The sequence below is a fragment of the Typopeltis vanoorti genome, chromosome 12 (genome assembly GCF_054136105.1).
Source record: "Typopeltis vanoorti isolate ZY-2024b chromosome 12, IOZ_Tvanoo_1.0, whole genome shotgun sequence".
In the NCBI taxonomy this organism is placed as follows: Eukaryota; Metazoa; Arthropoda; class Arachnida; order Uropygi; family Thelyphonidae; genus Typopeltis; species Typopeltis vanoorti.
Window position 1 is genome coordinate 114542771 of NC_143560.1, and position 27307 is coordinate 114570077.

The 27307-nt window shown below is 38.3% G+C and overlaps 1 protein-coding gene across 4 annotated transcripts in view; it reads left to right on the forward strand.

The window, feature by feature from the left end:
* The window catches only part of LOC150101147 (uncharacterized), a 916082-nt gene that overhangs the window by 218577 nt on the left and 670198 nt on the right, over positions 1–27307 (forward strand). The window lies entirely within an intron of this gene.

Consider the following 27307-nt stretch of genomic DNA (forward strand, 5'->3'; position numbering starts at 1 on the left):
CTTCTTTCTATATGACCGAACCACCTCAGCTTGCTTTCTTGTACCTTCTTACCGATCGGCCCCACCTTGATGCAGTCATTCCTTATCCTGTCGTTCTTTGTTACACCACTCATCCATCTCAACATCTGCATCTCCTCCACTTCCATCTTCCTCTCCTGTGCCTTTGTTATAGGCCACGTCTCCGCGCATTGGAGCATCGCCAGCCTTACCACCATCTTATACAGCTTTCCTTTCATCTTACAACATACTCTCTTGTCGCACAGGACCCCACTCATCTTCCTCCAGTTCATCCAGCTGCATGTTATTCGGTGCTGTATTTCCTCATCCGGGTCACCATTCCTCTCGATGACTGGCCCGAGGTACTTGAATTTCTTCCCTGAAGTTAGCCTTTCACCCTGGAGTCATATGATCATATCCTCGTGACTCCCTCATGACTCACATATGGTGCCTTAATGTTTTCCACTAGTACATCCATGGCCAGATTAAAGAGGTAGGGCTCAGAGCTGATCCCTGATGGAGCCCTACAACAATGGGGAACCCCTCTGTCATGCCAACACTAGACCTGAACTGAGTTTTTGCTCCCTCATACATGTTCACCAACCTCACGTACTTTTCTGTCACCCCCATTCTTTCTCATACACCTCCATACCTCCTGTGTGGTCACTCTATCGTATGCCTTTTCCAGGCCTATAAACACCATATGTAGTTCTGCCTGCATCTCCCTATATTTCTCCATCAATCGCCTTAGCGCAAATATTGCATCCATTGTTCCTCTTCCTGGAATAAATCCAAACTGCTCCTCACCAATTTTTGTTTCCCGCCGTATCCTTCCTTCAATTACTCTTTCTTCAACGTGTGTGACATCAATTTGATCCCTCTGTAATTGCCACAATCTTGAACATCTCCTTTTCCATTGTAGATTGGGTTGAGAATGCTTTTCCTTCATTCCTCTGGTATCTTTTCCTGTTGGGCTATTTTCCTCATCAGATCCCATAACATGTCTATGCCCTTGCTGCCCAAGCTTCTCCATACTTCTCCAGGTATCTGGTCCGCCCCACAGCCTTTCCATTCTTCGTTTTTCTCAGTGCCCAATACACTTCCTCTCTGCTTATGTCCTGCACCAATCCCTCGTTTGCCTCTCCATCCTCACACCTCTCTCTTGGATTCTCCTCATTTAGTAGATTACGAAAATATTCTTCCCATCTTCCTTTGATTTTGTCCTCCTCTTGTAGTACTACTCCTGTGCTGTCCTTTATCTGCTTGACTGATTGTCATTTGAGGCCTTATCTCTAGCTTTCGCTATTCTCAACAACTGAGCTTCACCACCGTTTCTCTCCAGTTCTTCATAAACCTCATCAACTGCCCTCTCTTTCACCCTTGCCACAGCTCTCTTTGCATTTTTCTTCACTAATCTATATGCCTACTTGTCAGCTCTAGTTCCAGTCATTTCCCATTTTTTCTTTGCCTCTTTCTTTTCCTTGATCTCCAACTGCACCTCCTCATTCCACCACCATGCCTGCTTATCCTCAGATGGACCCTTTCCTGATGTTATACCAAGCACCTCTTCTCCAATTTTTCTAATATTCTGACTATTAACGTCCCACCATTCTTCCACATCCTCTGGTAACTTCATTTCTTTCAATACCTTTTCTTTAAACTTATTCCTTGGGCCTTCCTCTTCCAATTTCCACCACTTTATTTTCCTATCTTTCTGCCACTTCCGTCTATTCCTCTTTTCCCCTTTTATATCACAGTCTTCCACAACTAACCTGTGCTGTGCCACTACACTTTCTCTGTTAATCACTTTACAGTTTTTTCACATCCTTCATATGTTTCCTTCTGCATATAATATAGTCAATCTGACTCATTCTGTCCCCGCTCTTATAAGTTATCAGGTGTCCAACTCTCTTCTTAAACCACGTGTTAGCTATAGCCAGGTCGAAGACCACAACATGCTCTATGATTCTTTTACCTTCTTCATTTCTTTCACCACTACTTCAACCCCCGTGCACCCTTTCTTCACCACTTCGTCACCTACCTACATGCCCAATCAGGTCTGCTCTGATGATCACTCTCTCTCACTGTCAGGGATTCCCATTACTACCTGGTCTAGTTCTCTCCAGAATGCCTCTTTCTCCTCCTCATCACAACCTACTTGTGGAGCGTAGCCACACACTATCACAGCCATGCTTCCATCAATCTCAAGCTTAACACTCATAATCCAATTGTTCTTCTGGCACACCTCACAGACTCTACCCTTCAGCTCCTTGTCGATGATGATTCCAACTCCGTTTCTTCCATTCTCATTCACCCCGCTGTAAAACAGTTTATATCCTTCCACCAGCTCCTTTGCTTTATTGTCCTTCCACCTTGTCTCCTGCATGCACAAGATCTTCAGCTTCCTTCTTCTTATCATGCCTGCTATCTCCCTACTCTTCTCATTCATTGTACCCACATTCAGCGACCTGATTCTTATTTTACACACTCTCTCTTTCTGTTGGACTCGCTTCTTTAGCCGAACGCATCCTTGGTTCCGTAGCCCAAGCCCACTTCTCACAGTCCTTGGGTGACAGAACTGTGCATCGCTTACAGGGGACGCCCTGGCCGTTGTCCTTTCTCCATTATTCGACATTTCATCACTGGTTTTGGCATGTTTTTTATGGTCGAATGCCCTTCCTGACGCCAACCCTCCCCATTTATCCGGGCTTGGGACTGGCACCGAGATGGGCTAACTTGCCCACCCCAGTGGCTGAGCTTCTATCAGATTCCTTCATGAAGTCTAAAAATATTTCCATATCTGAGTATTTCTTATGTAACACATTCATTACATAAAATGCAAGTAGAGTACTAAAGCAATTCCAACATCTAAACACCCACACTAACCATATAAGCAGTCCTATATTTATCAGCCGTATTTTATATTCTAATCCTAATTCCTTTACAGTACCTTAACCAAATCTAGATATATATCTAATTTGTAATTGAAAACATCTCCTTTATTCATCGTTATCTCTTAGCCATTACCAATATTGTTGCATCAACAACATAATATGAGATGATTTACAGGGATTCTGCTCTTCCTTTCATAAGGTTAGACTGTGCATCTACTCTCCTGATCTAAACAGTTAATTTATGCTAGTTTTGCTGGAATGAAGGTCTTGATTATTAATTCATTTTGAATTGCTGCCTACTCTCTAAATCATGATTTAACAACAAGCTAGTTCAAGACAAAATTTCAAAATATTGCAAGTAGCTTCAGACAAGACACGTTCTCAGCCTTCATTGAAACAGACAACACAACAACCATCAAACATATCCAAATCCCAGAAAATGTTTCTTCACTTGTGATACTTAAAAGAACAACTATGGAAGCATAAATGCTGATGGTGGAGAGGTGACAGAAGCAGATAAAATAGTTCACTTACGGAAGGATAATTTTATGATAATGTACCATCCAGGTGGAGATGTTATAGTGCCATATGTGACAGATACTGCTTGAGAATAAAGATGTTGGAAGTTTTTTCTCACTTGGTTAGATTATAATAAATTTAATTTAATCCTTTATCCAAGTGTATGCAAACAAAGTGTGTGTGCCTAAAGTATCTTCAGGACTGAGACAACTCGTGGTAAAGGTGGACCAAGTTCTCATCACTCCTTGTCTTAGTATCTCCCATAATGCAAAACACATCTCCTTGTGGACATGTATAATTCTATGCATTAAGGTCAGTACCCAGACCGGTCTCATCACTGGGAGCCAGACCCAGAGGTGGTGATAAATGGAGTGTCATATTTACCTATACCAATTGCCAAAAGGTGACTCATCTTATTCTGAATTTAGAGAAAGATGTTGGAAGTTTTTTTCCACTTAGTTAGACTATAATAAATTTAGTTTAATCCTTCATCCTAGTGTAAGCAAACAAAGTTTGCACCTGAAATATCTTCAGGACTGAAACTAAATTTAATAAACTAAATTTATTATAGTCTAACCAAATGGGAAAAAACTTCCAACATCTTTCCCTAAATCCAGAGTAACTTAATAATAAGGTGAGACACCTTTTAGCAACTCGTATTGGTAAATATGACTTCTCCATTACTTCCACCTTAGTATCTTGGATAAAGGATTAAATAAATTTCTTATAGCTTGTCAATAAAATTAGATGAATTGGAGGTACATAGGATAATGCAGAATTTTAATGTGAATATTTCCATTGGGATTTAATGAAATTGTGGTCCATGTTTTGTAAGATAGTGCAGTGGAATTGACAGTACCTCTGATTAATAAGTATCAGCTCTGGTCAGGACTTAGGAGATGGAAAGAGGAAAAATAGTTCCATAGCCTAAATGAGTTCCAATACAGAGTTGTGAGCTATAAACTTATCCACATCTCAGAAGTGGTAATTAAGGTATTGATAAAGTTGAATAAAGGCAGAATTCAGGAATTGGTGGACAGGATCACTATACTCAATAGGGTCAATGTGGTTTTGTTAAGAGTAGAATCTTAGTAATTTGTTCATTATCTGTAATAAAGGAAATGGTTACATGATGATGATACTTCTGAATTTTGGAGATACAGAAGAGAGAGAGAGAGAAAGAGTGGCTAACACACTTCAGAGTACTATATTATTATTAACATAAGGTTTCCAAGGAGTCCAAGACCAATTGCCAGAGGTCAACATTCGAATACAAAAAGATCATCAAACCATGGCTTTAACCCATCCACATTTCCCATATTCATCACACTGAAGTCCAGTCACCAGTTATTCTCCATGCAAAGAATGGACTAACTAATTCCCACTGGACTGCTTGCAGGGCTTGACCTCTTCTCCTTTTTCTCCATCTACTCTATGAAAAATCTCTAGATTAATCTATTAATAACCTCTCACCACTTTACATCTTTTAGTCATATCCTATATCCATGTTTTATTCCCAAGGCTTTGCAAATTGCATTTCCTTGATGTCTTCATATCCCAGATTCCAAAGACTCAACTGACTTTTCTGGACTTTCTCTCTCGCTCTAAGATATCCTCCTTCTCTTAAAAACCAGGTGACCAGATCTGCTCATAATATTCTAATATGTATTCTGATGAAGGCCTTATATAAGAGAACCGTAACATCTTTGCTTCTACATGTTAAACTCCTTTTCATCATTGCCATAATCCATAATGATGTCCTTCCAGTTTAGCAGTGTAATCACTATATTTTGAGTCTCTATCCACCATTACCCCTCCCAGATCTCTTATCTCCTCTGCCTCCTTCAGAATTTCCCCATTAACTGTACACTCTGAATCCCACACTTGCCTATCAAATTTCAAGACCTTGCACTTTGCAATAGTAAAAGAATAGTTCCATCACTTGCCTACTCACACAATCTTTTCATTTCGTCCTGTAGGGCCACAATATCTGCTCTACTCATAGTTTTCCCCCAACTTTGCATCATCTGTGAACACATTTACATATCTCCAGTTATGCAATATCAACCATTTCTTTAAGCACAACTCCAGACAGAAAGTTCGGCCTATGATGTGTAGTCTCAACATCATTAACATATAACTTAAACAGTAATGATATCAAACAGATCCCCTGTGACACAACACTAGTGACCATTCTATTTGGGGATACCACTCCCCCATATACAACCTGCAAATTGAACGAACTCACTGATCTGTTATCCAACTCCATTCATTTCACTTTATTTACCAGTTTGTGTTGTGGAAGTCTATCATGGGAATTCACAAAATCCATGTATGACTTTGTATATGCATCTCCTTTATCCAATGAATTTGTCACCTTGTTACAGTACAGAAGCAGATTGCTAAAACATCCCTTTAAGAAGCTAATGCTGACCATCAAAGAAAATATTGCTATTATCAACCCACTTTTGAATCTTAGCACTCGCCACTCTCTCTCTCTAACACTGTAGCCACCACTCCAGACACAGAATCAGCCTATAATGTGTAGCGCTGTTAATATCACCATCATCAAATTCCTGACATATACCCTCGGGGGGGGGGGGGGTACAGCATGTTATGATAGTACTACATGAAAAGTTACATCATTATTTATTTACTATCAACATTTTCCTCCAAATTAGCCTGTTATCTGCCAACATTCAAATATCATCAGATCTTATATTTCTTTCTTCTAAGGCACTTTTTATTGTATCAATCCACCTACATCTTGGTCTTCCTCTGGGTCTTTTTTCTGCCATCCTAACAGAGAACATTTCTTTTGCTAATCTTTCCTTTCCCATTCTGTTTAAGTGGCCATAATATCCTCATATCACCTGAGAATAGCTCTGCTAACACGTTCCTGAATGCTAACAATGTCCAGTTCTTTCCTATTATCCTCATTTTAATATGATACTGCCATTGATGTCATCTGTTCAGTTCCCTAATCTTTCTTAGAACTCTCATATCTCTGATCTCTAGTCTTTGATGAAGAGTTTTGTTTCTAACCCAGCTCTCAGATCAATAAGTTAAAATTGATCTGAGATTTTATGTGTCTGCCTATTTTCACTATCTTTTTATTGCTGGTTTTCACACAAAATTTATTAAAACAGTGATTCAATTTGGTCAGGGAATCCTGCAGACTTGTCCTGGATTTATTTAGGACTTCATCTATAACTTCATCTGCATAAAGTAAAGAGTTGAGAGTAATATATCCTATTTTGATATCAGGTTTAATACCCCTTTCCTTTATAATATGATCCATATAGATGATGAATAACAGTAGAGATAATATACACCCTTCTCTTGACATTCAACTTGACTTAACATCAAACCATCTTTCTGTACCTCCTTCAATTCTAACTGCTGATTTACAACTCAAATAGCCACTATGTATTGTTTGATATAATGTCCCATTTCCAGCATATAACTGGAGCTTTTTTTGAAAAGCTTTCCTCTTGGCTCTTTGACATATGCCTTTTCCAGATCTACAAAACTTACCAAGTATGGATCAATATTATATTCCCATGATTTCTCAACTATTTGTCTTAAAGTGATAATCTGATCTAGACAACCTCTAGTTGGCTTGAACTCAGCTTGTTCTTCTCCAAGCTTCCCTTTGCAATTTTTCTTAGCTGTTTTTCAAGAATACTTGCATAAATCTTACCATGAAAACTCAGTAGAGAAATTCCTTTGTAATTCTCACGTTCAGCTTTATTCCCTTTCATATATAGTTGGCTACTATGAGTGCTCTACTTCAATAATCCTGGAATTGACCCTCTGAATAGGCTTTCGGAATTATGCAGTGTAGCAACTGTAAAACTTTTATACCTCCATGTTTTAGCATTTCTGGTCAAATATCATATACTCCAGCTGCCTTTCCACATTTCAGGTTTGTGATAGCTTTTTTATTCTTCAAGTACAGGTATATATTCCAGATGGCATTCTTGTTGAGTGTTTTCTACCACCATTCTGTTCACTGTTTGTTTCATTTAGTGATCTTAATCTTTCAAAGTAATTACTCCATACATCTAGGATATCTTCATCCTGAGTTTTCATATCCCCTTTATCACATCTAATTCCTTTTACAGCACTCTTTCCTCCATTTCTGAGCTTTTTTTTTTTCAGTAGCCTCCAGAATATTTTATGACCTTTCCAATATTTATTTTCTATGTTCTTACCAAAGTCTTTTCATGACTTTTGTTTAGCTAATTTTACACAATGCTTTTCTTATGTTTTACTCTGTATTCCATAATAGTACAAGCTGACTTGCTTGCCAGGAACTTTCGGTGTGCCTTCTTCTCTTCCTTGACTGCCTCTTTAACATTCTCAGTCCACCATGAAGTTCTAATTTTTCTATCCTTGCACACAACCTCACCACATGCCTCTCTGTATGAATCAATCAAAGTCTTTTGAGTTTGCCACTGAATCTCCAAGGTTTGGTTCTTGTTTTCAAACTCTTTTTAAGTTTTTTTTTTGAATAATGTTTGTGTATTTGAGTCTGCAGTTCACATCTAATATCTATTCAACTTTGATTCATTTCAAAACTTTCTTATGCACCCTTCTTTTCAGTATGAAGTTCTATTTTATTCTGCTCAACACTAAATGGTGATCACCTCCTGTTTCAAATTCTCTGTATAACTTTTAATTCTATTCTTATTAATATCAAGTTTACATGATTCTTCATATATCTATCAATACCTGCAATGAATTTCACATTATCACTAACTTGTAATGAGTGATTTGTGCAATGCTACATAAAATAAAGATACCAAGAAATTATATACTTGATTTAATCCTTGATCCAAGTGTAAGTAAACAAAGTTTGCGCCTGAAGTATTTTCAGGACTTGGGCAACTCGTATATAGAAGCTAATGACTTCACATCACTTGCTTTAGTATCCCATAATGCAAGCCACATATCCTTGCTGACATGTTTAATGCTATGCATTGTGGGAAGGGTCACTACCCAGAGCAGTTTCGACCTTTATTGAGGCCTCATCAGTGGGAGCTAGACCCAGAGGTGATACCAAGGTTGAAGTAATTCAAAGGTCATAATTTCATATACAAGTAGCCAAAAGGTGTCACACCTTATTATTAAGATACTCTGGATTAGAGATAGTTGTTGGAAGTATTTTAGTTTAATAAGTTTTTTAATTTATATTATAACCAAGTGGAAAAACTTCCAACAAGTATCTCTAATCCAGAGTATTTTAATAATAAGGTGTGATACCTTTTGGCTACTTGCTTATGAAATTATGATTTCTGCATTACTTGAAGCTTGGTATCACCTCTGGTCTGGTTCCCACTGATGAGACCACAATAAAGGTCGGAACCGGTCTGGGTAGTGACCCTTCCCACAATGCATAGCAGTATACATGTCAGCAAGGATATGTGCATTGCATTATGGGATACTAATGCAAGTGATGTGAAGTCATTAGCTTCTGTATACGAGTTGCCCCAGTCCTGAAAATACTTAAGGAGCAAACTTTGTTTACTTACACTTGGATGAAGGTTTAAACCAAATATATAATTTCTTGGTATCTTTAATTTATAATATAACCAAGTGGATAAACTCCCAACAGCAATGCTACATAATTCATTAAGGGATTTTTATTATTATTATTTTTTTCATTAGTTTGGTAACACCACTTTTAGAGCCCATCATGGCAGCTGCACCATTACATGTGACACAAACTAAGTAAGATTTAAATAGCTTTCCACCATACTACTGAAAACAATTGAGCAGAGACTCAGGTATCCCTTTCGCATGTAACATTTTCCAGTTTGATCAAGGCTGTGCTCATTACACTGTCCAGTGTACAGTTACGTAACATTGTCTAATCATCAGTGAAATTTTATTGTTCTGACACGGTGTGTCATTGTGGGTAATTGGAATATTAAATAGCAGGAGAGATGGTGAGATGTATGTAGTGTATTAGAACAGAGTGTCCTCTCGCAATGAGGTCTTGGACTCTTTGAAAGTGTTACAGTAATAATAATTATCTCCTTCTCAATCATTCTCAGTCCTACTTACTATATATTGAAAGAACTCTCTAGGTTTTTTCTTCACCTGATTGGCCAATTTCTGCTCATATTGCATGTTTGCTCTCCTTATGAACTGAGCCATTGTCCTGGCCTGCTTTTTGTACCCCTCATGCACTCATTTTATCTTTATCCTGTGTTGCATTCATAAAGTGTTTATTTTTTACAGCTTGCATACTAAGTCTCTTCATTCATTCATTCACTATTTAATTTATGAATCAGGGATATATAAAATAAATTAAGGAGAAATATACAACGATGACTCTAAACTCTTTTTAGAATGTGCTTTGCATTATGGGAGATACTGAGACAAGGAGTGATGAGAGCTTGGTCCACCTTTGCTACGAGTTGCCAAGGGATGTCCCACCTTACCTCAGTCCTGAAGATATTTTCAGGCACAAACTTTGTTTGCTTACACTTGGATAAAGGTTTAAACTAAATTTATCATAGTCTTACCAAGTGCAAAATAAACTTCCAACATCTTTCTCTAAATCCAGAGTAATTTAATGATAAGGTGGTACACCGGTTGGCAACTCATATAGGTAAATATGACCTCTCAATTGCTTCTGCCTGAGTATCACCTCTCTGGGTCTGCCTCCCACTGATAAGACCTCAATAAAGGTCAAAACCGGTTTGGGTAGTGGCCCTTCCCTTAATGCATAGCAGTATACATGTCCGCAAGGAGATGTACTACTTTACATTATGATAGATACTGAGACAAGGAGTGATAAGAGCTTAGTCCACTTTTGCTACAAGTTGCAAGGGATGTACCACCTTACCTCATTCCTGAAGATATTTTCAGGGGCCAACTTTGTTTGCTTACACTTGGATAGAGGATTAAACTAAATTTATCATTAAACTCTTTTTAGTTTAGAATAAAGGATGATTTAAATTATGGGCAAAGGATAATTGTTTCCAGTTTAAATCATCCTAGAGAATCTCTATGCATCATGTGTGGAGTGCCTTAAACTTAGACCTTCATGCCATTTTTCATTAAGGCAAGCATAACCTAGTCACCTTCAGTACTACTAAAGTACTACTAATCCTGTCATTTTTACTTACAAAAAAGAAAGATCAGAATTTATTTTCTCTTAGCTTTGATACACAGCTCTCCAGACTGGATTATACCTCTCTTTTTGTACTGACACATGCAAGTACACACTTGCTTTACTAGCATAAACATATTGTATTTGTGGCTTCCTCAGCCTCTAAAAAACATGATATCCTTTTCCTTTCATTAATCTATTAACTATTTAAAAATTCCAAATCCACCCAACCTTAGTATGGTATTCTTTGTTCAGAGTGGCACCAAAAAACTTTCCAAAAATTCTTGAGGCTTTCCAGAGTAAATGCTTAGACTGATCCGTGATTCCACTCTCACTGACTTGCTTCAACCACTATCTCACAGTCAGTCTGTTTCAGCTTTATGTCTTTTGTATAGGCATTGCCTTAAATTAGTAATGCCCACTAAATTGGCATTACTAATTTTTCCTTCACTTTCCACTTTGCTTGTTCAGACATTAACGATATCTGAACAATATCCTTTTATGGTTGAACTGAACCCACCAACCTTTTATTTCTTCTGCTTTCCACCCAGCTTCTATTCTCTAGGACATTCTTCATGTTTTGTTCCCACAACTACAGACTCCAGCTTTTTATGAAAAAAATAAGTTGCTTCTCCTTTAAACCTTCCCTATATGTGACACAAATGTGCTGTAGTTGGTTCTGCAATCTTTTGCATGTGAGATTACAGATCTTGCTGAGCTCAAAGTTACACACACACACACACACACACATACACACTGAGTAGATTATATTAATATCTAGTCTGCTCAATGTCACTACACCTAGTTCATTCACTTCTATCCCTTTAGTGTTCATCCGTTCTGGGAAATTTGCATAGTATTGTTTACTTTCCATGAAATACACTAGCAGAGGACAGTACTTATTAAATAATTCCACTAAGTTATTTTCAATTACAACTTTTCCATCATCACAGTCCATCAGTACTACTATTTTACATTTGAAGTTGAAGATTTATCTGATGTGTGCTTCAGCAGATCAGGAGTATTTTTTTCATGTTTTAGTAACCTCATTCCCTCTTGGCTCATCAACCCTCTATATTGAGGTCAGTCAGTGATCGAGTACTCCATAATCACTCAGCTTATAGTTCTGCCTATGTCCCTTTTTTTGACAAAAACTATAACATGACTTGATTCATCTCCTTAATCAACACATCATGATCATTCTTATTAGCTAGTTTCTTCTTGTTTACCACCACCGAAGCCATCTATTCAGGGTTTGTTTCCTATGGTTTTGATACCTGTCCAGAATCCACTGGAAAAACACCACCTTATTTCACTGAAGTAAATTTAAGTTCAAAAAAATTCTTCCTTGAATCTCTCTGCCTATATTCTGACATAAATAAATGTGAATGCTTGAAATTACCTTACATTGGAAAACCAAGGGGGCACTCTATGGTTGACTGGGTGCTCCTGAGGCAAGAGAACCTAGTCATGCTCACTAGATGGCTTTATTATTATTACTAACATTAGAACTTCATGAAGTCAAGATACTCATGGACTTATGAAACTGCTATTAAAATCATTCCCTGTTTCTGCATTCACCATACTCTTCAGCAGTAAGTTTTATTCATACCACTGGAATATTCCCTTAAGACATAATATTTCATTAATTCCTATGACCTTATTAGCATTATGTTTATTTAATTCCTCATATAATGCCTATTCACTCACCATTGGGTTCCTCCATCATCATACTCTCCACACCAGGGGTTTCCAACCCTATGCCCACGGGCACCATGGCGCTCGTCAACCAATGTTTGTGCCCGCTGCTGTTCAACCATGTGCCGTATAGTTTGAAATAATCACACAACAATTCATGGCATGCTATATGATGCATGCGTTCATGACGCATGACGAGTATTAAACACATACAATGTAAAGTAGCAATGTAAAGTTAATGACGCATGACGAGTATTAAACACATACAATGCGCATTCGAAGTTGTTCATTCCAGTTTAAGAACTGGACTATCATCATATTCTCCTAATTATGAAGCACTGGCCAATGAAATGCAATGCAATGCCAAAGATCACACTAACTTACATATATATATTTAAATTTTTATATAATGTAAACTTTTTAAGTAATAAAACATTTGATTATAATGTAAACTTTATGTATTCATTTAACAAATGAATTCAAAAAATTTGCTTGAAAAAATAGATGGTGCCCGTCACCCTATCGGTATTTTATAATGTGCTCTAGGAAACAAAAAGGTTGGGAACTCTGCTCTACACATATGCTCTCCATGAGGAATGAAACATTGATTGATTGCTCATTGAATTTTCCAACTATATCCACTTAAGGGTTTCAGTCTTCCATTTTCATCTGCTAACCTTGTTCTTCCATAATTCTGGTAGTAAGGCTTATATGTTGGTTGTTCATAATTATTATATTACTTAATGAAGTTACAACGTACAATTGCATATTAATTAGAATGACTTTTAATTAATCAGCTAATGCCTTTTATTCCAGTATAGTGAGTAGGTGAGGCCTATTTTTTAACCCTTTGTAACTTTTGGAGCCTTTTTGGAACCCCAAGACTATCACTAATTATAAGCGGCAACTGATGAACACTCTGTCAAACAAGTGCCGCCATTTCTTGGTACCTTCTCTTAACAGGATATTATTATTATTATTATTATTACGGGCAACTCCGGGGAGTCATTAGACTCATCGAGGGAGGCCCCAAATCATTTTCATCACAACTATTCGACATTCATACAGTATCTATCATACCTCGCCTTAAACTCATTCACTGTCACAGCATCCACCACAGACTCAGAGAGCGCATTCCACTCATTCACTACTCTAAAAGTAAAGAACCCAGCTCTAACACCTTTACTAACCACACTTTTGCCCAGTTTCCATGGATGTCCCCTAGTCCTCCCACAACCAGCCCTGTTCTCAAAAATATCTTCTGAATTAATTTTATAGAAACCCTTCAGTAATTTGAATGTCTCAATCATATCTCCCCTCCTCCGCCTATCAACCAATTTTTGCAACCCACAAATCCTCAACCTGTTCTCATACGGTTCATTCCACAGACCTGCTATCATCTTGGTCACTCGCCTCTGGATCCTCTTCACCTCCTCCACATCAAGAAGTAACCTAGGTGACCAAATCTGGGCACAGTAGTCGAGATGAGGTCTTATCAAGGCTCGATACAGAGGAACAATAACCTGCTTGTCTCTGCTTGTCAACATATTCTTCAGCAACCAAGTGATTTGATGAGCTGATTTGGCCACTTTTGCAATGTGTCCCCTAAATTTCAATTCCTTATCCACCAACACTCCTAAATTTCGTGCCTCATCAATTTCCTGGAGCACGGTTCCACCAATGCAGTAAACTGCCTCCAATCTTTTCACACCAAAATGCATAACCTTACATTTTGCCACATTAAATTGACATCCATTATCCCTAGCCCAGACCTCCAATCTATCCAAATCATCCTGCAAAATTTTGACATCATCTGCATTCACTATTGCCCTACCCAACTTCGCATCATCTGCAAACAATTGAACTGTTCCTCTCAGATCCTTTCCTATATCATTTATGAACAAATTAAACAGCAGTGGTCCAAGAACAGATCCTTGTGGTACACCACTAGTCACAGGCCGTCTTATGGACTCTACTCCTGAGTAAACCACTCTCTGATATCTCTCCGTCAACCACCCTCCTATCCATCTCACCAACCCTATGTCCATTCCCATATGCTGCAATTTACTGATTAGAATTCCATGTGGTATTCTGTCAAAGGCCTTAGCAAGGTCCAGTAGAATCACTGTAAACCCATTACCCTTATCCAGTTCAGCCGTCACTGTGTTATATTATGTGAGCAAGTTACTGAGGCATGACCTACCCTTCACAAAACCATGCTGTCCCCGATACAGTATCCCATTTTCTTCTATCCAATCTTGTATTTTCCTCTTGACTATTTTCTCTAAGACCTTGATAATGATTCCTGTTATGCTGATTGGCCGGTAATTTTCAACAGCAGCCTTGGAACCACCTTTGTGCAGTGGAACTATTTTCCCCTCTTTCCACCCCCTTGGGACTGACCCAGTCCTGAGGCTCAAATTAAACAAAATGGTCAAGGGCACTGACAATTCTTTGGCCGCTTCACGTACGACACGAGCTGGTATACCATCCAATCCCACAGATGTATTGACATTGAGGTTCTGTAATAGACTAGTTACCTCTACTTCATTCATCACAATTCCAGTATAAGCTGTTGGTTCTTCCATTTCCGCAAATTCACCACCTGGATGATATACTCTTGCAAAGTGCTCGCTCAGTAATTCCACAACATCGACTGATTCGGTTACCTCCCTACCCTCAGCATTTTTTAAGATCATTCTACCATGAGCATTTTTCCTTTTACTTGCAACATATTGAAAAAACTGTTTGGGATTCTCTTTAGCCTGCATGGCCAATTTCCTTTCGTAATCTGCTTTTGCTTTTCTTACCACCCTTGTTACCATCCTGGCTTGAGCTTTATACTGTTCATGCACCTGATGATCACCCTTCTCCTTAAATTCCCTCCACAATTGTTTCTTTTTTTGCAGCTCAAGCTTAATAGTGTTATTCATCCATTTAACCCCTACCTGATTTATTATTCGGACTCTTGGTATACAGTCAACCATTGCCTCCTGCAAACAGTTCTTAACCACCTCCCATGCACTATCAACATCCAGCCCTTGCAGTTTTACATGCCATGGCATTGAGCCAAGCACACACCTAAGCTTGTCATACTTAGCAGCCCGGTAATTCCACATGTACCCTGTCTTAATTGTAAATTCGACTCCTTTAGCCACCTCCCAAGTCATGACCTTATGGTCACTCTCACCAATTGGTGGCAACATGGTCATGTTCGTTACAGCTACATTCTCAGTTGCAATTACTAGGTCCAGCACTCTTTGCCCCCTGGTATTTTCCAATACATGTTGCCGTAGATAGTTGTCCCTTAATAACTGCATAAAATCCAATAACTTCCTCCCATTTGCCCTCTCCTCTTTCCAGTCAATGTTACCATAATTGAAATCACCCATAATAATTACCCTCCTTCCACTCATTTCTTCTATTTGCTTATGCATACTATCCCCACCGTCCACTCCATCACCTGGCCTATAGCAGCACCCAATTGTATATTTTTTTCTGCTAGATTCTATCTCACACCAAACAGCCTCAAATGTGCTTTTTTCCCCATCCTGCAGTTCAACTTCTATACTCCTTGGCTGAAGCTCATCAGCTATCATCAATAACACTCCTCCCCCCTTTTTATTCACCCTGTCACTCCTGAACACGCTATACCCGTCGCATTCAATCCCACTAGCTTTAGCATCTTCTGTCAGCCATGTTTCACTAATACCGACAACCTGTGGCCTGGAAGTGCCAACCATGGCCAAAAACTCTTCCTTCTTGTTCCTAATACTCCTGGCATTAGTGTACATGAATCGCAGAAGCCCATTTGTCCCATCCCTACTTTGATGCCTTATACTAACTATCCCATTCTGATTTGTTGTCCGTTGTACTCGCCCGGGCATAATATACTCATTCATACACTTAACTGCCCCCCCTAAAGTCTGCATATCTACTCCCCCCCTCTTAATAAATCTAGTTTCCCTGAGTCTGTACATCCACTTCCACATCATTCATCAACACTCTTTCAAGTCTCCGTACACCAACTCCATTCAAATGTAACCCATCCATCTTATATAAGTCCTTTCGCCCATCGAACTCTTTCCACACATCCACAAATTCCACACCACTCTCCATGCATAACCCACACATAAAGTCATTGGCAATTTTGGCCCTCCTTCTAAGCACTTCGCTGTCATACCGCGGTAAGATACTCACCATCCTAACTCTCTCACTCTTCTCTTTTGCTACCTCAAACAACTCCCTCACATCCTCTATCATTTCCATTTTGTCCTCTTTCAAATCATTCGTTCCTGCCACGATTATCATCTCTTTCACCCTCTGTTTTTGCAGTCGAATGTTCTTGTCTTAAATAGTGTGGGTTCTATGATTGATTTTCTTAAGTTCATAGTATGAAAAACCTGAGATTCCAGGAGAAAACATCTACTTGCCCATTCCAGAGATTGACTAACTCTGGAAATATTTCCAATATTTTGGCTAAGTCAAACTGCTATTATCAAGGAACAATGAACAATATGTAATTATAGCATTATCTCCCATCATCATCATTCTTTCTTTTACTTGCCACTTTCCACTCAGAGATGCAAGTCATCCTCTTTTTTTCCTGCTCTTTATAGTCCTCATGCATCTCTGAGTGGAAGTATAGTGTGTGTGATGCATGCAAGAAATCAGAAACAAGAGATGAAGTGAAAAATCAGGAGAGTGGTATTTATTTATTATTATTATATAATGTACGACAGTAAATTACAATGATGACATAACACACCAATATAACAGATGTGTGACAACTAAGAGCCACATAAAAGAAAGTTTTACAAAGCAATTTTAAATTTTTCAAACCAGTTTATTGCTTCCATTGTAACATTATGTATATCTTGTATAGTGCCCTCAAGAGCATGTATTGGGAAGTCCAGTAAAATATGGTCAGTAGTTTGAAAGTGATAACTACAGTCACAAGCAGGAGCATCGGTTCATTTCCATTTATGTAGATAGTGTTTACATATGCCATGACCAGTTCTAATATGGTTTAAGATTGTCCAAAGATCACGTGGTAGTCGAAATCCAGGTAGTTTAGATGTAGTGACTGATATAGCTAATCTGGGATTATTATAGTGTTGGAGCCATTTGTCTTTCCATCTATTAGTCAAGTTGAAAGATTCACCTATTATTTCCTTTGCTGTTCTCCAAATAGGATTTCTTGATTTCAGTCTCCTTGTGTGTGTGTGTGGGGGGGGAGATTTTGTATGTCTTCATGGTTAGGTAGGTTAACATTGTTGGTTAAATTTGACCATAATTTAGCAAGAGCTGTTTTTTTGCGTCAGTTAGGAGTTGTGATGTTACAGATGACAGGGAGCAAATAATTTGGTGTAGATATTATAGTTCCTGTTATTATTCTCATTGTTTGATTAAGTTGGATGTCCACCTTAGAAGTATGAACAGTGTTGAGCCATATAGTTTGCCCACAGATTAGAGACCCTGCGACACTTCTGCACATGTCACAAAAAGGAGAATCTGTACCGATAATTGGGTAATCAATCCATATTGTGGGATGAGTTGTTTATTATTACATGTCAGAAAATTAACTTCTGTTTTATGATCATTGTAGTTAACTATGTTGCTTGTATAACAGTTGGAAAATTTTATCTATAAAGCACATGATTTCGCGTGTTGGCAACCACTTCGTGCGTCCTTCATTTTTTTCTTCTCTTCAGCATGAATCGACTATTCTTGGCAAGTTTCCAAGTGGAGATCTCTATAAAGCATGAGCATACTATACTGGGAGCAGTACTCCATAGTTGAATAAACCAAGGCCAAAGCTGATAGATATAAGGCTTCAATATCTGCACCAAAAGTTGAACCAGCCAGCAGTAGAAACAGTAGTAGTGTGAGAGATGAAGACAGAATGGTAATGCAAGTGGAAAAGGGAAATGGGACGAGGAGCCTGGATGGACAGGGAGATATGGCATAGGGAGAGTGGATGTTGAAAGTGGCAGTGAATGTGTGTGTATGAAGATGGAGTATATTGCAATGTGGGATGAAAGTTGAGACTGAGCAGATATGTGTGGTAAGTGGTGATAAGGCAGGTGTGGTGGAGAAATTACAATCAACAGGGTGACTTGGATAGGACAGGTTATATACCTAAAAATAAATTATTCTGTTTGTCTATAAATGCCAGACGTATCAGAAATAAGGGAGAAGAAATGGTTTCACTGATTGAGTTTATTCACTCCAAAATCATTATCATCATTATTATTATTATTAACATTTGACCTCATTGGAGTCAGAGACTCATCTTGGAAGGCCACACTATTGCACAATGCTCATCCAACACACACTATTGCACAAAGTGCTCATTCAACCGTGCCTTAAACTGATTCAATGTGTCTCCCCACAACACACTCAGGCAATGCATTCCATTCACCAACCACCCTCCATGCAAAGAACCTACTCTTCTGTTCACACCCTCCTTATACAGTTTCCAGTGATGGCCCCTTGTTCTACTCACTTCTCCCATTCTATGAAAAATTTCTTCCATGTCGACCTGATAACAATCCCTGACTAGCTTGTATGTCTCAATCATATCCCTCCTCTTCCTCCTATTCACGAGGCTCTGCAACTTACATTCTCTCAATCTGTCCTCATACTCCACATTCCAAAGACCACTGACTACCTTGGTGAATCTTCTCTGGACCCTTTTCAACATATCCTCATCACAATGAAAACCCGGTGACCAAATCTGAGCACAATAATCCATATGAGACCTGATCGAGGCCTTATACAATGGAATCATCATAACCTTTCTATTTCTGCATGTCAGGGTCTCTGCATTATTGCCATTATCCGATGTGATGTTTTCACAACCAAGGGTGTGCCAGTAGTGTCCGGTGCCTGTGTGCAAAACTTTAGTTGGCACCCCCTATCTCCCCTTCCAATAAAAAAATCACTTTAAAAAGTTTTTTTTTAAAGTATTTCCTCTTCTTTGGTACCTTTACTATCCTGGCGCCTATGTGCATCGCACACATTGCACATATGGCCGGCGTGCCCCTGTTCACAACTTGTGCAATGTGGCCCCTGAATTTCAGGTACTTATCCACCATCACTCCTAGATGGTGGACAAGTAATCATCTCCTTTACTTCCATTAAAGTTTCCTTACCAAGTGTATACTTTACATTCCATCGTTGCTTACCAAATCTCAATTAGGTACCAAATCTGATACCTATCTGACAACCAGTCGCTGATCCAACTCAGAAGTCTGTTATCCAATCCTATCTGATTCATTTTATTTAATATTCATAAGTTTAATAATAATAATAATAATAATCTTCTCTACTCTTCATAGTTCTTCCCAACTTTGCATCATCTGCAAACAACTGAATATCTCCATTCAAATCTTCGTCAATATCATTAACATACAAGTTAAACAGTAATGACCCTAAAACTGACCCCTGAGGTACACCAATAGTGACTTTCCTCTTCTGGAATGTTGCTCCCCCATACACCCCCATGCTTCCCAATAAAATCATTGAATGCAGTTGAATAAAGATGATATTCTAACTCAAATAGAAATGGAAGGATACAGTATTTTTCATAAGGATAGAAAGGAGAAGAAGGGAGGGGAGGGTGCTGCGGATGATAGCAGGCGAATTAAGTCCACATAAGGTATACATGAAAGAGGGAAATAGTGGCAATGGTTATGAGGCAGTGTGCTGTAAAGTGGAGGTTGACAGGAAGATATATTTAGGTGCTATATAGGCCCAGAAATGTTGAGGGTGGTGATGAAGAAATGTATAAACAACTTGGATTAATGAACAAAGGAATAGTAATTATTATAGGTGATTTTAAATTATAGCATTATAGATTGGAATGAAGAAATAGCAGGAATAAGGAAAATGAAGTTCTCGAGTTCTGGAGAGATAACTATCTCAGGCAGCAAGTAAAGGAGGGCATGTGAGGATCGAGAGTTTTAGATTTGATCATTACATCAGAGGATGTGAATATGAGTGGGGTTTTACACTTTCCTCCAGTTAGTGAGAGTGATCATGAAGTGATGACCTGGGCTGTGGCTAGCCATATGCAGACTTTTTGTGAGGAAAAGATATATGTGGAATTATAAGGCTTGCGGTTATTACAAGCTTAGGAGACAGCTTGGAGTTATAGCATGGAACAAGGAGTTGAGCAAAGGAAATAAATGTTGCTTGGGAACTGACAAAGAAATTCATAACGGCATCAACGTGTGAATGCATTCCAACAGGCTGAATAATGTAGATGTAAAATGGTTGAATGAGGAGCTTAAGTGTGAAATCCAGAAGAAGAAGAAGGTACTTTGGAGGCAGTACAAGATGAATATAATGGTAATAATCAGTTATGTGAAGAGTATAAAGAGCACGGCAGGAGAGTGAGCTACTTATAAATGAATGGCAAGTAGAAGGAAGAATAATCATGGTAAAATGATAATAGATGAAAATGGTAGAAGTTAACTGCTGCAGAAGAAATTTGTGAGATATTCGATGATCAATTTATGAGGTGTTTCAACCTGATCAGGATGGAATCATGAGGAACGTAAGTGGAGAGGACATAGGAGAGGATGACCTAATTGTGAGTGAGCAGGAGGTATTTGAGGAAATAAATAACCTTGAGGTCAATAAGGTGATAGGATTTGATGGCATAACAAGCAGCATGCAAAGGAGAGGATGCAAGGATCGAGAGTTTTAGATCTGGAGTTTTAGAATGTGTTTATTAAGAGTCTTATCACAGCACAGGTTACAAAGGACATGGAAGGAGGTTAAAATTGTTCCACTGTATAAAGGTGATGATATTTTAATTTAAAGCCACAAGGCTGTGGCTTTAAATTATAGGTCAATTTGTATATCTGAAGTTGTGATGAAGATACTAGAGAGAGAGAGAGAGAGAGAGAGAGAGAGAGAGAGAGAGATATTGGCTAGCAGTAGGATACAGAAATGAGTTGATAACAGCAGTATTCTCTGTGGTTATCAGCATGGGTTTGTTAAGGGGAGATCATGTTTTATTAACTTATGTACTATAACAAGTTGACAGACAAATACCTTGGAAAGATGAAATGCATATACAGTGGTGTACTTGGATTTTGCAAAAGCTTTTGATAGGCTCCCACACAGGCCCAGCTGTGCTATGTGTGAAGTATGCGATATACACAGGCACTGCAGAAGAAAAGGCACCTAAAAGATGTCAAAAAAATATGAGATAAGAGTTTAAACGAACAATGAATGGTACAGAATGGCACATATAATTATGAATGTACGTTGTCTTCCATTCAGGCCTGTTCAGATCTTTCCGGAAACGAACATATAAATTCTGAAATTGTATCTTGGACTCGATATATCATTGTAATTTTTGATTAAAATTTATGAAAATATACCTTAAATAGTTCTTTATTTTTTGATGTATCATAAATCAACTTATGATTAATTGTTGAGTTCCATGTAAGGGCTGTTCCACATGCATCTGATCCGATTAAAATCTGGATACTAGACAAAAAAACAGCCTCCATGTGCTGTCGCCTATAGAGTTGCATTGATAAAACAATATGATGGATGGATGTTTGGCAAAATACAGAATCGAAAAAACCAATTTTGAATTTTGCCAAACATCCACGTTCATAAAACACAATATAATGGTGAATTTTGTCAAACATCAATCCATCATATTGTCTAGTATCCGAATTTTAATCAAATCGGATGCATGTGGTCCGGCCCTAAAAGTCGGCTTACTACTGATAACTCATTCGAGCCTGTTACATTAGTGGGCTGTTAGGGCAGTGTCAGTGACACAAAATAATCGGTGAACTCTCGAGTCCAATGCAAAACATTCTTGTAAAATTCTCTTATCTATTTTCGTTGAATCTTCCTGAGAGAACTAAGTAGGCTAGTATTCTGTAACATTTCCAACAAGTTATATTGAACAATTGTTGGTATAAAAGAAATATTGTTTTGTATAAAAGACATAAAGGTAAGATATTTCACTTGCTTTAGAAGAAATATACCTATGTAACTATGCTAAAAAAGATTTGTAGAAATTTTTAATTCTTTGAAACAAAGTAAATTTATCTATTATGAATCTTCGTGGTCAAGGCTACGACAATGGAGCCAACATGTGAGGTAAAAGAAACGGTGTGCAGTCTCAAATTGCAAATATCAATCCAAGAGCCTTTTTCATTCCATGTGTCTGCCATTCCTTAAATTTAGTCGTTGTTGATGCAATAAATGAAGCTATTGAAATTGTTAATTTTTTTTCAACCATTCAAATAATTTACAAGTTTTTCTCAGGATCGACAAAGCATTGCCATATTTTTCAGTCCATGTGAAATTGTTAAGCCATATTAGATGAGAAAGCCATGTTAATGCCGTTGGTGCTTTGAAGACCAGATTGAAAGGTATTTATTCTGTGTTAAAAAAAGTCATTCAATTGGAAAAAGATTCACTTACACATATAACAGCAGAATCAATTGCATCAAAATTAGATAGTTTTGAATTCATTTGTGGATTAATGATCTGGCACGACGTACTTACAGAAATCAATTGTGCAAGCAAGTTGTTACAATCACAAAGCATGAATGTTAAATCAGCAGCAACTGCGTTGAAAGGACAACTGAATTTCTCATTTCCCATAACTCTGAAGATTCCTTCGAGAATTATATTTCCCAAGCAAAATGCATCGCAATAGATGCAGATTTAACAGATGATTTTAGTCCTGAGTTAGATAATCGGATCTGAAATAGAAAGAAATTCTTTGACCAGGAACCAGATACCCTGGAGCCCATTGATGCGAAAAGGAAATTCAAAACCAAATTTTTTGACATTTTGTTCACAACAGCAATTACTTCAATGAAGGAGTGTTTTGATTAATTTAGTAGCGTTTTGGAGCCCTTTGAATTTTTGTACAACATTACAGAATGTGATAACATGGAAGACCAACAATTGGAAGAAAAATGTAGTTCATTAGAAAAAGCATTAAGTGACAAAGAAAATAAGGACACTGAAGTAGAAGAACTGAAAATAGAGCTGAAATTATTATCTAGAAAAATTGAAGAAAACAGTACACCAGAAATGGTTTTGAAGTGGATTTATAACAACAACCTTGAAGAACTCTATGCAAATTCACTGATTGCATTGAGAATACAATTGACTTTGTCCGTTTCAGTTGCTAAGGGAGATAGAACATTTTCTAAATTACAATTAATAAAGAACTACCTGCGATCAAGCATGAGTCAAGAAAAATTAAATGGTTTGCCACTAATTTCAATAGAAAATAATATTGCTCAGTCTATCAGCATTGATGTACTGCGACAGGATTTTGCTAAAATGAAAGCCAGACAAGTCCCTTTTAGCAAAATTAATGTAAAGAATATTTGAATATATCTCTTAACTTTACATTACTATTTTATATTATTTTGAAAATTTATATAACTTGAAAAAATTTGTATAAGCAGGACTAATCCATAGGTAACATTATATTGTAAAGCGGTTTTTTTCATTTGTTTTTCACTTCCTGTTCATTTTATTCACACTTTATTAAAAAAAAAACTTTTTTGGATAGGCATCGAACATTAAGCGCACACACAAGAAAAATACTATTCACCAGTCCTGCTCCCACATAATAAACTATTAAATAAATTGAAACAGATGGGATTGGATAATAGATATCTGAGTTGGATCAGTGACTGGTTTTCAGATAGGTATCAGAATGTTGTATATAGGGGTGCAGTATCCCAAAAGCAGAAGGTCACTAGTGATGTAATGCAATGCTCCGTTTTGGGTGTTCAATTTGTATATTAATGATATTGGAATTGGTTTAACTAATGATATACAGCTGTTTGCAGGTAATGCAAAATTGGAGATAGCAATGCAGAGTCAAGCAGATGTTATAGCCTTGCAGGAGGACTTGAATAGATCACACGAATGGGTAGGTAAGTGGAACTATCAGTTCAATGTTGCTGAGTATAAGGTTTTGAGATTTGATAAGCAACAATGGGATGCAAATTATACCCTTGGTGGGGAAACTTTATAGGAGGTAGAGGAAATGATAGATCTAGGAATGATGGTGAACAAGTACCTGAAATTCAGGGGCCACATTGCATAAATTGTAAAGACATCAAATCAGATAATGGCTATGATGCAGAGGACCCTGACATGTAGAAATAAAGAGGCTATGATGATGCTATTGTATAGGGCCTTGAGAAGCTTCACAAAGGTGGTCGATGGTCTTTGGAATGTGGAGTACCAGGACAGATTGAGAAATTATAAATCGCGAAGCTTCATAAATAGGTGAAAGAGGGGGATATGATTGAGTCATATAATCCAACCAGAGGTTGTTATCAGGTTGATAATGTTGCATTGCTTGTTTGGGAGGGCAAGCTTCAAAAAATAAGTTACAGTCTCCCATAAACAAAACCCTCTTTCATGATTTGTTCCTTAAACATAGAAGGATTATCTAAATCCAAAGCCGAAGTCATCTGAAAAATTGCCAAAGACAAAATGATTGATATCCTGCTCTCTAGGAAATCCATGTGCCTGACACATCTCTCAATTGACTAAAGATCCCAGGCTTAATTCTTGTGTCTTATAACTGCCATCCCAAGCATGGCCTGGCAACCTACATCCAGCCTGGTCTCAAGGATGTAACCCGATACATTCAAAATACCACCATCTACAACGTCTACAAACCATCATTGCAATCCTGGCCTGACTAGATGGACTGGCTGCCACCTTAACCTGCTATCTATGTTGGTGACTTCATCTCATCACACCATGTGGGGCTATTCCTCTAACAACCAGGATGATGATAATCTAGTTAAATGGATGGATATATATATATATATATAACCTGTATTTGATTGAAGAGTGCATTCTTGCTTGGCCTACACCCCCCCGATCTGTGATAGTCTCTAAAGACTCTGAAGACTACCCTTTGCCAACAACCAGAACCATTCTCAACAGATTCCCTAACAGCCAGCATTGTCCTACACTAATAGAGACAGGTACATCAATCCCAATCATCAGTGGAATGCCAATTGTTAGATGGAAACTTCACAGATTCAACTGGAATGTATTTGAAAAGCAAATCGAGAAAATCATTACAGTAATGAAACCCACCCCCTAATCGCTATCCCAGATTTGCTAAACTAATCAAAACTGCAACCAAAGCCTCTGTTACTAGAGGCTACAGAAAACAATACATCCCATGCTGGAGTAGGGATACCGAGGAACTTTTAACCAAATAGGAAAAATCTGAAGGTCCAACTATTGCTAAGGAGCTCATAGCAATACTTGACAAAAACAGAAAGGAAAAATGGATCTCAACCATCCATGACCTTGACTTCTCCAAATTTAGCCAGTAAAGCTGGTCACTTCTGAGAAAATTGGGAGAAGGGGGGGCAGAACCGACAACATACAAACCATCAGAGATAACTCCTGATCAAATGGCTAATCATTTACCGAAAACCTCCAAGATAAGTCCCAGCTCTACCAGGAAAATAACTGTGCCGTCTTCCATCAGAAAAAATCTGAAGATGGCCTTCAAAGCTTCCTGAACTTGTACAGCCAGTTTCTCTTGAAGAGGTGCAGGAAGCCTTAAAACTCACCAAGAATGGCAAGGCTGCTGGAGTCGATGGTATCCTCCCTGGGTTTCTAAAACATCTCGGCCAACGAGGTCAAACATGGTTGGCCACCATTTTCTCAAATATTATAACAACTGGAAAACTCTGGCAGGAAGCCAAAATAATTGCTGTGCCCAAACCAGGAAAAGATCCAAATAATGTCAAAATCTACGACCTATCTCCTTGCCTTGCTCCACCTTTAAATTTCTTTGAACGAATTCTCCTTAAGAGAATTTCACTCATTGAAAGAGCACTCCCGATTGGACAAGCTGGCTTCAGGCCAGGAAGAAGTTGCTGTGACCAGGTCCTGGCTTGACAACACAGATTGAAGCAGACTTCCAGAAGAAACTTAAATCCAGAGTCACTTTCATCGACCTAACCTCATCTTATGACACAGTCTGGATCAGGGGCCTCCTCCTAAAGCTAAGCAATATCATAAGGTGCAAAACAACTTTCCAGATTTTTGAATCCATTCTCTCCAACAGAAAGATCCAGGTCCATATTGGTGGAAAAAAGAGCAGGTCAGATTCCTCCACAATGGTCTTCCACAGGGCTCTGTGTTATCTATTTTACTATTTAACATCTACATGTCTGACTTACCACATACCAGCTCACGCAAATATGTATACACTGATCATCTCGCTATCCTACACCAGTCCACCTCCTTTGCCAACCTGGAAACAGCCTTCAAGAACTTCAAGCAGTTCTTCTTTACCTGAAGAACACTCCTTCCAGAGCATTCCACCTGAACAATGCAGAGGCAAATTGACACCTCAACCTCTTTCTGTGACAAAATGGTAGAACATGAACCTCACCTGAAATACCTTGGAGTGAGCCTGGACAGAAACCTAACCTATAAAAGGCACATCACCAACTTGTCCAACAAAGTTAAAACAAGAAATAATATCATTTGACGGCTTGCTTGAACAACCTGAAGTTATGGTGCTGATGTCTTAAGGTTGTTTGCACTAGCCTTCATATTCTCTGAGCAGAATACTGTGCCCCTGTCTGGGAAAGAAGTGCACACACTAACATTATAGACACTCAGCTAAACTCTATCATGCACACAATTAGTGGGACACCGAGAGGCACCCCTCTCCCCTGGTTGCCTGTCCTATCTAACATTGTTCCGCCAAATATACGGAGAAGACATGCCTCGATTAAAGTATTTAATAAAGTAATGAGCAACCCACTCCTGCCCCAGACTCTCATAAATCCAAGTAGTATTCGCCTAAAATCACTAAACCCTTCCTGGTCCATGGACAAACTCTCTTCAGCTGCCTTACCATCAACACTTGACGTGTGGAGAGAACAATGGTCCAACAATCTTTCAACAAATGGTTTCCTGTTTGAAGATCCCTGTGATCCACAGCCTGGTTTTGCTCTTCCTAGGAAGATTTGGTCATCTGTCAACAGGATCAGAACAAACAAGGGCAAGT